We start from the raw sequence: 9,508 nt of genomic DNA, 5'->3' as shown, positions 1-9,508 counted from the left end.
CCCTTTTTTTTTTTTTTTTTTTTTTTTTTTTTTTTTAAAGAGGGGCTTTGAAGCAGGGCTGGGGCAAGGGTCACTCCTGAAGATTATTGAAAAAGGTAGTTCAATGTCAGGGCCCAAGATCTTAGGTCCAGCAGAGCTGAAAAACACCAGGGCCTTCTCAGCCTTGCTTGGGGGGCTATCTGCAAACATTCTAGCAGTGCTAGGGGACATTCCTTAGTCTTGCACTGGGTCATTCTGCCTTTTTTGCCCTAGAATATGCTGTTCTGATACATAATACCTCTAATCTTTGTGCCCCAACACACCCTCTCAGTCTTTGCCAGCTGAAACTCACTCAACCTTGAAAGAATATTAACAGCTAATGTTTACTGGGCCTCGCTGTGTGCCTACATTTCCTTAAGTCATTTAGATGATCTCTTTTAATCTTTGGTCTAGCCCTGTGGGGTATATCTACCGCTTATTCCCATTTTACACATGAGGAAAAGGAAGCTCAGCACGGTCAGTAACTTGCCGTGGGTTGCACAGTGAAGAGGAGGAAGGGAGATTTGGGGAGCCTGATACTAGAACTCCTACCCTCCTTTTCATCTTGGCTTATTCCCAAAACTCTACCCATCTCTTCCCCTGCACCAACAGTTATGATGGACTGACTGTGCTCTATGGATTGCGCTGAAATAACAAGTCAGCGAGTGAGTAAAAGAATTAATAGAACTGCATTGTCAGAGCTGGAAGGGTCCCAAGCGGTGGCGAACATTCCAGACTGCAGCTTGGTTCGATGGGGGAGGCTCTGTACTGTTCTGGGTCATCGGTGGAGGCAGAGGCCAGGTCGGGCCAAGCCAGGCCAGGCCTCCTCATATCCTGCTGACCAGGGGCTCAATCCCACTACATCTTCAGTCCTCTGGCTTCTCCGACTGCCTTCTCCGGCTGAGCCCTATCAGAGGCCCACTGGGGCCGAGCCCTGGCACCCTGCCCGCCCTGTCTCTCCCCCACCCATGGGAGTTGGGGACCTGGGCTGGCAAGGCCCCTCCTAGCTTCTTGGGGGGGGGAGCAGGACCATGGCTTGGGCTCTGGCCCAGATCTCTCTGCTCCCTAAGACAGAGCTGAAACAGGAGGCAGCAGGCCTGGGGCACAGGGCGGGCCGGGAGGAAGGGCCCTGAGTCCAGTTCATTTCCTGGCCCCCCTGCTTGCCGCGTGCCCCTGCTTTCTGGTGACTGTTTCCGCCCCACCCACTGCCTCCCTGGCTGAGTAGGCAGCTGGCCTGGGTTGGAATTCTCCTACCCGCCTCAGTGTCCACTGCTTCTCTGCTGCCCTCCACTCCCAGCCCAGCACACGCGGGATCGAATTCAGCCGCGTGATGGTGCCCATGTCACTTTGCCAGTCTAGGCTGTTGTTTTATTCTTTAGGAGAAAGGGAGAGTGTGTCTGTCCTCACAGGCTGGTTTGGAGAATAAGGGAACAGAATACACAGGAAGGACTCAGCACCCTTATTCTCCCTTTACTCAACTTATCTCTCCCTATTTTCTTCCTCTGGAAAGTCTCCCAAGATACTCAATCTTGCTTACCCACATGCTTCCATCTTTAGTGTTGGGGTCTTAGTCTAGGCTCTTGGGTACAGTCAGTTGGCTCCTCCATGAGGATGTGCTCTGGTGGGTTCCCCATTGATTGTTCTGCTAGCTTTGGAAATCTGCTCCCTGGACACAGAAACAGCCACATCCCATAGTCTCAGGAGAACAGCAGGGGCATCTTGTAGTGGGTCCAAGAATTCCAATTTGATGGACATCATTGAGGCTCTGAGCAGAGAGAAGTATGGGAGAAGCTACTGGAAGGATAGTAAGGGGGACATGCAAGTTGGCTTTTCCTGAAGGTCACAGCTCTTTGGAGAGGTCCCTGCCCCCTACCACCACACTCCTGGATGGGCTTCACTCATTTCCTCATTTCCTCTCCAGGATGACATGACTCAGGGCAACCACTCCATTTTAGGGAGAGAAACAAAGGCACAGAGTTTAAACAGCTGGGCCCAGTGCTACTGTGTGACTGTGCGGCACGTGTCCCAAGGTGGCAAATGTCCCTTCTCCTCTCCAAGCAGAACGAATTTTCCAGAACCGGGGAGCCAGATTGGTAGGTCTTGCTTAAACTGGAGGAGGCTGAAATGTTGCTTATAGGTAGAGGAGTCAAAGGCCTTGGGGAAGGGGCAAGTAGGGATTAGGGTTGTAGGTCACCCCAATGGCTGTGTAGGGAAGTTGGGAGGCAGTGAAAGGCAAGGGATGGAATGAAGAGGTGCTCATGGTAGACTCAAAGCCAGGTCAGGAGATAGGATTTAGGCTGGGTTCTGTAAGGTCTCCCAGGGGTCTACTCTTAGCTCAATAAGAGGACCCTAGACTTAAGCTCTCCAGGCTCTCCCCCCCACCCCTGCTTCCCTGCAAGTGTGACTTCTGAGTGTGGTCAGAAGAGAAGCTGCAGACCATTGTTTGAGGGAATAAAGAGAAGGGGTAGGACTGGAGCTATAGCACAGTGGTAAGGCATTTGCTCTGCAAGTAGCCAACACAGGATGGACACCGGTTCAAATTCCGACATCCCATATGGTTCCATATAAGTATAGAGCCAGGAGTAGCCCCTGAGTGCTGACAGGTGTGACAAAACAAAACAAAACAAAACAAAAAAACCAAAAAGAGAAGAGGGAGAGTTTTGTATACATCCAGAGTTAGAGACTCTCCATGGTCTAGTCACTAGACAACCCCTAGAGTTGCCATATGAGCATCACTTCTGCAAACAGAGAAGCTTTGAGATGAAGAGAAGCAATCTTAACGTCTTGAAGTGGGGGACCCCAATGTCAATGGCAAGGGTCAAGCCATGTTTGCACAGCCACAGTGAAGGTGGGTGACAGTCCTCTGGGGTCTTCTACAAAGGTCTCTGGGTTGTAGTAGAAGGTACCCAAAGAGTTAAGACAAGAGGTTGAGAGGGAGGAGGCATAGTTGAGATGGGGGGGGTGAACTCAGTGTGGGAGCTGGGTGGAGGACCCCTAGGAGCTATTTTGGGTGCTTCCTGCAGGCATCTCTAACCACCTATAGCCTTCATGAGGTCATGCTTTTATCAAAGATGAGGCTGATTTCCGGGGAAAATTTCTGCTGGCAGGTGGAGAACCTCACTCCTTGTGCTCTGGTCCCATTGTTGAGGGTCTCCAGTTAGCAAGCACACCTCCTCTTTTCTTCTGTCCACCATGAGTGTGGGCTGATGAGGGGCTAGGGGCATTTGGGAATTGGGTGGGGACTGGGCGGATGACAACCTGTGTTACTCAGGCAGGCCTGTCCTGGAGCAGAGGCAGGAGGAAGTGAGTCAGTAGGCACCGCCACTCATGCCTCACGGCTTGACTTTCCTTTTCAACCATCTGAGCCAAGACGGGTGGGGGAGGAAGGGGACTGGAGGCTCTCCAGAGCGGAGCAGGCCCCCAAGTCACATCCACATGGCCCCCACTTAGGCCTATAAATAGTATATGACGTGTCACACAATGCTTGAAGACCTTCATGCATGAAAGACCATCACAGGGCCAGAAGGACAGACAGCACAGGGAGTGCATAGAGATTTCATCCAGTTCTCTCAGCCATGGTTACTCTTTGTAGCAAACCTGTCAACCCCCTTAGTGGTTTTTCTTGAGCACACCTAGTGGTATTTGGTGGTCATCCAGTGTTCAGTGGTACCAAGAATGGAATTAAATCTAGGGCCTCATATATGCAAGGCAAGTAAATCATGTAAATCATATACCATTTTTTCTTTCCCTCTATGTTTTATTTGTTTTTAATTATAATATAATTATATATTATTAAATTATTATTATATATTTTTATACTATATACTTATATTATGTATTATATTTATATATTATATTATTATATATTGGTATCTGTTTTATCATGGCATGAGGCTGGGCACCTCCTAAGCATTGCTCAAGGACCCCAGGGATGCCTCCTGACAGTTCTTGATCAACTAGGCTGGTGATTCAATGCAAAGGCCTAGGGATGAGGTGCTTCTCAGGTCCCTCAGTCCTGGGGTTCACCTAAGTTATATTGACAGTTCTTGGGGGCCTCCAGGACCACACTTTGGGGTGCTCTAGGGTTAGGTGTTGTTATGGAGCCAGAGTCAGCCACATACTCAGGCATACACCTTAATTCCTGTAGTATCTCACCAGCCCCAAGTCTGTCCAAGTTACAAAGGAAAGAACTGAGGCTGAGAGAGGGGAAGAGACTTGTCCAAGGTGCTCCTGTCATTCCACTCTCCTCCTGCAAGCCCAGGCTAGAAGTCAGTGTGAGGCCTAAAAGACTCAAGAGTGATTGTGTAAGCATGTGTTTGTGACCTTGTGTGGTATGTGAGGGTACAAGAAAAGAGCATGATGGGAAGAAGAAAGTGAGAAAAAAAAAAAGATGAGGCTAGAGAGATAGTTCAGCAAGAAGGGTGTTTGCCTTGCATGTGACTGACCCTGGTTCCATCCTCAACATCCCCACAGGATCCACTGAGCCCTCTAGGAATAATCTCTGGGCATAGGTAGAGATGGCCCCAAAACAAAACACAAAAGTAAACTCATAAAAGATTTCGAAGAACATATGGCTATTTTCCAAGTAAACAGGATAAAGAGCATTCTAGGCAGAGGGTCAAGGGGCAAATCTCAAGTGACATGAATCAGTTGGGGGTGACTGTGGACTTTTGCTAAGAGCAAGGATGAAATATTTTTTTTGTTTTGTTTTTGTTTTGTTTTGTTTTGTTTTGGGCCACACCCGGCGGTGCTCAGGGGTTACTCCTGGCTGTCTGCTCAGAAATAGCTCCTGGCAGGCACGGGGACCATATGGGACACCGGGATTCGAACCAATCACCTTTGGTCCTGGATCGGCTGCTTGCAAGGCAAACGCTGCTGTGCTATCTCTCCAGGCCCAAGGATAAAATCTTGAGACTCAGGGTGTTACAGGGATGTAGCTCTGAGGATGAGGGGGACACTCTGTGCCTGTTGGAAGACTCTCAGGATCTGAGGAACTGTAGATGACTCAAGATATCTGGGAGAGTAGAACATGGAGGCTGGGGAAGAGGGCAGCATGGAGGAGAAAGATTTAGGGGTATCAGGAGGAAGATGGGCTAAGGGATGCTGGTAAGGAATGGGAATATTCAGGAGAGGGTGGAGATGAGTTTGAATACAGAGGACAGTTAGCAGAGACAAAAACTAAAGTCAGCTATTGGGTTTGACCTTCCAAGAAGGCTGGAACCCAAAGAGAGAAGGACCCAGTGGTCTGGAGAGGCTGAAGCCAGACTAGAAACCTCAATAATCTAGAGCAGGACCCCTCCAGCAGGGAGAGCTGATGGAATTCTGGGACCTGCTTAAGAGAAGGTGAGGAGGGAGAGAAAGCAAGAAGGTGCAATAATGGGGGAGAATAATGGGAATGGCCCAAGACCTGGGGGACATGCTCACCCCTCCCACACCTCTGCATCTCACATCTCATTTTCTCTGTACAGTGGGGACCTCAGCACCAAATGGGGCCATTAGAAAATAGTACACTGAGGGGCTGGAGTGATGGTATAGTTCAGTGGTCAGCAACCTTTTTTTTTTTCAACTGAGCCAAATCTTGCCCAAACCACGATTGAAATTTATTTTGAGAGCTACACAGGGTGTGCACTGACAGAGGCTAGGAGCAGAGCCTTGACTTCTGGAGCGGCCGCCTGGCACACAGAAGAGCCAAATTAAAAGTGTAAAGAGCCACATGTGGCTTGTGAGCTGCAGGTTGCCGACCACTGGAATTGGTAGGGCATTTACCTTGAAAATCTGGTTTTAATCCTCTGCATCCCATATGGTTCCACAAGCCCCACCAAGAGTAATCCCTGATCAAAAAGCCAGGAATAAGAACATACCATTACCAAGTGTGGCCCTAAAACAAACAACAACACACACAGAGAAAAGAGCACATCTAAAGTACTGCACAAAATAAATAAGGGCCCGGAGAGATAGCACAGCAGCGTTTGCCTTGCAAGCAGCCGATCCAGGACCAAAGGTGGTTGGTTCGAATCCCGGTGTCCCATATGGTCCCCCGTGCCTGTCAGGAGCTATTTCTGAGCAGACAGCTAGGAGTAACCCCTGAGCACCGCCGGGTGTGACCCAAAAACCACACACACACACACACACACACACACACACACACACACACACACACACACACACACACACACACAAAGGAAGAAATAATGGGACCAGAGAGATAGTATAGCAGGTAGGCATTTGATTTGCACGTCGCTACCTGGGGTTCAATTCCCAGAATCCCATATGATCCTGAAGCACCACCAGGAGTAATTCCTGAGTGCAAGAAATACTTCCTGAGAATATCTGTGCAAGGAGTAATTTATGAGAGCCAAGAGTAAGCCTTGAGCGCCACCAGGCATGGCTCCAAAACAAAAATAAGGGAAAGAAGATATAAGGAAACATAAACATCCTGCTTATCTTTACACAACATATGTAAAAGAATGAACCAGGAAGCAAAGTCAATTTACTAAGGTTACAACTTACTAAGCTGATTTACTTAGAAGAATGTGTGGAACGGCAAGGAAAGAAGGACATTTGCCTAGTTCTTCCCTTTAGTCTATTTCTTGATATTTGGCCGTCTCCCAAAGTGAAAATAAGTGAGAATGGGAAAGGAGGCTAAAAACCAAAAGCAGCTCAAACTCAACTTCTTTCAAATCAATAGCATAATCACATTGAAGAAAGGGGCAAATAATTTAAACGGGTCAGGGATTAAGTTATTTCCCTTGCATGTGGCTGTCCTGGTTAAATTCTCAGCATTGCGGGCCCGGAGAGATAGCACAGCGGCGTTTGCCTTGCAAGCAGCCGATCCAGGACCTAAGGTGGTTGGTTCAAATCCCAGTGTCCCATATGGTCCCCCGTGCCTGCCAGGAGCTATTTCTGGGCAGACAGTCAGGAGTAACCCCTGAGCACTGCTGGGTGTGGCCCAAAAACCAAAAACCAAAAAAAAAAAAAATTTTTTTTTTTCTCAGCATTGCATATAGGCTCCTAAGCACTGCCTGGTATGATATGATTCCGGAACACAGAGCATATCCAGGGGTAGCTTTACGCTCCCCTGATAAGATAAAACCTATTAAAAAAGGGGAAATTCCCAAGTGTACAGATACAGACAATACTCTCCACCCCCCCCCGAAAAGTATCTAAGGACACTAGCAGAATTATTGGGGGGTGGAGATGAAGTTCCCTACTCTGTCCAACTTTTTTTCTGTAGCTCCACATCTCCCCAGAGAAATGCAAGGCTTCTGAGGGCTGGCATCTCAGATAGGGTACCCAGCGGCTTCTATGGCCTCTCAACCTCAAAGGCTACCTTAGCATGAAATAACAAATGCTGTAGTCCCAGGCCTGTGGAGGAGAAAAGGAACAGGCACTAGGTTAGACCTGGATGGTGGAGGAACCGTGCAGAGAAAGAGCCAGTGAGGTCAGAGAGAGTGGTAGGGAGGGCCTGACAGGGAACTAACTTTCCTTCCTTCCTTCCTTCCTTCCTTCCTTCCTTCCTTCCTTCCTTCCTTCCTTCCTTCCTTCCTTCCTTCCTTCCTTCCTTCCTTCCTTCCTCCTCCCCTCCCCCCTTCCTTCTAAGGGCTTACTTTAGTCTCTGCACTCAGGGATCATTCCTGACTGGGCTTGTGAGACCATATGGAGTGCCAGATATTGAACCCAGATCAGATTCTTGCAACTCAAGCACCCTATCCACTGTACTATCTCTCCAGCCTGGAAGTTTCTAAATGTTTGGGGCCCATTCACCATAACCCCTCTGGGGGGTGTCCTTATCCTATTATCTCTTAGGCCCCTCTGTGGTTTCCCTCCCCTCCCAACAGTAGGCACTGCCAACCTCTTCCTAAAGTGCAAGCGCTATCAGAGCCCTGAGTCTCTCACCCCCTAGCTCTCCATGCTCCCTTGGTCCATCCAGTCCTTGCTTAGCTTCCCCATCCCTTGCCCAAATAATCTCTCAGTACCTTCTCCTGTCCCTCAGACCTCCACTTCTGGCAGTCTCTCCTGGCAATGCCAATTTTGTGCAGTAGCCAAAAAAAAAAAAATCTTTTTTTAGCAGCCATCCTTGTCCCCCAGGGCCCAGCCCTGCCCCATAGCGTGCTGTGGGTTTAGCCAGCTAGCACTGGGGAACACAAGGGCAGCTTCAGGATGGAGAAGAAAACAGAAGCGGAACCTTGGTGTCCTGTGATGCGGGCGTTGGCGTCCTCTGTTGGTGCACAGGTTACTTTCCTGGCCTCAGTTTCCCAATTTTGATCTCTCTCTGATTCTTCCACCAGTAGCCTGTAAGTGCCAAGGATGCCTACAGTTTGTGAACTGAGTGGAAGACTACATCTCGGAAGTGACAGGAGACTAGGTGTCCAAATGACCTGAACTGCAAATGCAAATCACTGGGAGGGAGGAGTGTGCAGTGTGTGGGTTTATCAGATTTCCTCTCTCCAGCAACCCACATAGAGAATCAGGGCAGACTCTGAGCTGTCAGCCTCAGGCTGGGGTGGGGGTGGGCCATGCACCGGGAGAAGCTGTCAGCTTTAAACTTTCCTGTCTCCTGACCTCTTCCTGGGGGTGTGAAAGAGGAAGGAGCATATATTCTGGGGCTGAAGACAGGCTGTAGGAAGGTGCCTTTAAGGAAGATTGGTGTCTGTGCTGCAATGGGAAAGCCTCTCCCCAAACCAGGCCCCAACTCTGCTGCTTTCTCCCCTCCCCAGTCCTTCTCCAAGTCCAGACATCTTTCTTCAAGAAACTTCCTGGGGCCCATAGCAGAAACACACACACACACACACACACACACACACACACACACACACACACACACACACACACACACACTTCACTTCTAACTTTAGGCCCCTTCTAAAGTTTGCTGTCAGGACACAAGACGCCACACACACTCCCAGAGGGTATGACCGAGTTTATTATTTACATAACTGAGGTCTCCAGGAGAGCGAGTCTGAAATGGCTTGGGAAAGCCAAGAGGGATGGTTGGCCTGGAGTCTCATTGAGGTTAGGGAGTGAAGCCAGGGCGAGTATCAGCTCTCCAGAGGCCCGTACAGTCCAAACCTCTGTGGTCCTGGAGTGTGGAGTACAGGCTTTCTTGTTTGTTTGTTTGTTTGTTTGTTTTTTAACCATCCTGCCCCAATATGGGCATGGATAGGGAGGGAGACTCTGAGGATTGTATGGATGTGAAGGTAAGTCTTTGTGAGGTTGAGGCCGCACCTATTGGTGCTCAGAGTTAACTTCTTGTTCTGACCTCAGGGATCATTCCAGACAGTGCTCACCACATATGGTGCCAGAGATGGAACAAGAGTTGGTGGTATAAGACAAGTGCCTTAACTCCTGTATTATTTCTGACTCCATTAGTGAGTCTTAAAAACTGTCAGCAATTAGGGCCAAAGTGATAAAACAGTGGATAGGACATCTGCCTTGTACATGGCTAACCTGGGTTTGAGCCCTAGCACCCCATATGATCTCCCAAGCATCT

This window comes from Suncus etruscus, chromosome 1 (assembly GCF_024139225.1).
Source record: "Suncus etruscus isolate mSunEtr1 chromosome 1, mSunEtr1.pri.cur, whole genome shotgun sequence".
NCBI classification, from domain to species: domain Eukaryota; kingdom Metazoa; phylum Chordata; class Mammalia; order Eulipotyphla; family Soricidae; genus Suncus; species Suncus etruscus.
Note: the sequence above shows the minus strand (reverse complement) of the source record.